Consider the following 2,698-nt stretch of genomic DNA (forward strand, 5'->3'; position numbering starts at 1 on the left):
ATTGACCTCGACTTTGTAATAGTTGTTAACAGTTAGATTAGATTATTCTAGGGTTTAACTTAAAGAGCCAACCAAATTGGAATTCAGCCTGGTTCCCTGGGTATGGTGCACTCACGCTACTCTTCCCGAGGCAAGAGAGTTGACTGATTTTAAAAGTCCACTTTCCACCCTTTCCGAACTAGGCTGGAATTCATGGGCTCGGTCATAGCGCCAAGAGTGGCTGTTAAGAGTTATGTCCCTTTTAAGATTCTCCTATGGACCAATCAGATACCACCTCTCGTATCGCTTGCATTAATTTTGCTTTAAACAAAATGGCGGCACCCAGTCAGGAAAATCTGATCGATAAAATCAGATGTGGCTTGAGTAATGATCCCATATGAAAATGTGTAGCATCATGAAAAAATATGTTTCATGATCGTATTTTATATTAATTATATTGTGCATATAGATTTAACTTTATCTATGGCAGTGTACTGTTAGCAATCAAAGAAATCGAACTTGTCGTCAAGGTTGTGATGGGTACAAACAAGAATCTAAACAAAAAGATTAATATAGATAAATCTATATTTTCTTGCTAATCCTCTGCTGTTTACTTATTTATGTTTACATTGTTTGTAAATTGGATAGGGGACGTGCTTGCGCTTTCATGTGCCCCAAATCTTTAAGCTCATGTAAATATAGTATATCTATACAGTACATAAATTTCATTCAATCCATTTCTTGTGGAAAGATACACATTTTTAATTTCTATTTAGATGTATAACATTAAAAACGTTATGTATAAAAGGGAAAATAGTGATCACAATTGTTTGAAAATCAGTAATTGTGGACTGACAGTATCACACCTTGAACGAAGGTTATCCAATAGAAGTAATGGCAGCACTAACAATGTTGGCTATTGTCAAAATGTTCCTTCTTTTCTTTTTTGCTGGAGTTCCTACCTGGAGTATCTTTATCCAAATCTATTCTGAGTGAGCTGAAAGTACTTAATGAAACTGTGGTTTCAGAACTCATTACTGTAACAAACATGCAACCATAATGCTCTGGTTTGAGTAATCTGATGAAATAGTTACAAATGTATTAATACAATTCCCGTTCAGACTGTAACATGTAATGAAATGTAAAGTCCAATGACACAAGTTTTCATTCTATTCCCGAGGATCGACACGTAACCTTTGTATTACTAGCCCAGTGAGTGCACCACTAAGCTACAGAGGCGCTGATAAAACGTAGTGCTTTTTAAAAATTAGAAAGCCCCGTTTCCTAAGGTTCATGGAAAGTATGTTTAAAACACTAAATGTTGATAAATGTTTCTTTTTTCTCGATTCATAAGATAGGTAAAATACTTCCCCTCGGATGTATATGATATTTAATACCCCTATCCTTGAGATAAAACCTCGGGCCTTGCGCTCCTCGGTTTTATCCCGCGGATGCAGGTTTTAAGCATCATAAAAACACTGTACGTGCTTTAACCCACACTAAACAACTATTCAGCAACATTCGGATGGTACCTCAAAAGTTTCGAAAACTTTAGACACCAAAAGCTTGAGCTGCTGGAATTTTGCTCGACATTAAGAGACAGTTGACTATGTTTGAAAGTTGAAGACATCCCTCTTGTCATACAGTCTTGTGGAGAGTTTCCTGTCACTCTGAATCTTTATGCAGTGATCAAAATACATGTATGAAATAGATGAGGCGGTTTCACTGGTCTCTTATAGTTCTAGTTGAGATGTTTTTCTGTGACTCATGTTAAATGCATGTTACAATATACTTTTAATGTCTTTACTCCTCTTTCAGAATGTTCGGAAGGATACAGCACATATCATTATTCGGGAGCAGGAGTATACATAATTCAACTAGATATGTCGCCTACCAAATTCAAAGTCTGGTGTAGAAAGAGTTATGAGGGCAATACATACAGTCAAAAACGTGTATATGGGTCCACCAATTTCAACCGGTCGTGGCAAGAATTTTGCATTTGGGGACCTTTCGAAGGACTTATGGCTCGGAAACTAGAAAATTGCTTACATTACCAATGGACGCAGTCACAATTTCGTCTTTGGAACGACGCATGGGGATTCCACTTTACGCAGACAGCGGATATATACATTTTTCATTTCATCCAAAGATGACATGTACTCAATGACTTACCCAGATACCTGGACATATGGGCAAAACGATCCTCAACATAATGGTGGGGACTGTCTAAGTGCATTGAAAGGACAGCACATCTCAACCTTCGACCAAGATAATGACGACAGTCCTCTGAACTGCGCTCAAGAACACCTGGATTTGGGTTCAAGAACTGCACTCCCTGTAACCTCAGTGGCGTTTGGTCAAGTAGGCATCAATGACTTAGGCACGATGAGGTCGTGCCTTATCGTCCGTGAGGTTGAAGTCCCGTCCGATTGCACTAGCATACGGACCCATTTGCACTCAACCCACACCTGTCATCGTGCCCCGTTGAAGGAAATGGAGATAGGTTTTCCATCCAAGCTCTATTGATCCAAACCCAAATCATGATTTAACCCCTTCCATAGCGGTCATTATCGGCAAATAGTGTTGTGCTCTCTGATAATGCTTTGCTACGATTCGGAGTCACCATACCCCCAAACGTAGGTTTTCAAGCACCTTGTGCACATCGTGCCCATGACTGCCAGCCTCTATCCGTTCATCATGAAATCGAGGTCCGTTTGGG

The 2,698-nt window shown here is 39.3% G+C and overlaps 1 pseudogene; it reads left to right on the plus strand.

Moving 5' to 3' along the window:
- The first annotated feature begins 311 nt into the window (after positions 1-311).
- LOC139464148 (angiopoietin-related protein 1-like) lies at positions 312-2,354 on the plus strand (annotated as a pseudogene).
- The last annotated feature ends 344 nt before the right edge of the window (positions 2,355-2,698 follow it).

This window comes from Haliotis cracherodii, unplaced genomic scaffold, assembly GCF_022045235.1.
Source record: "Haliotis cracherodii isolate W230 unplaced genomic scaffold, xgHalCrac1.p SCAF_16, whole genome shotgun sequence".
Taxonomy (NCBI): domain Eukaryota; kingdom Metazoa; phylum Mollusca; class Gastropoda; order Lepetellida; family Haliotidae; genus Haliotis; species Haliotis cracherodii.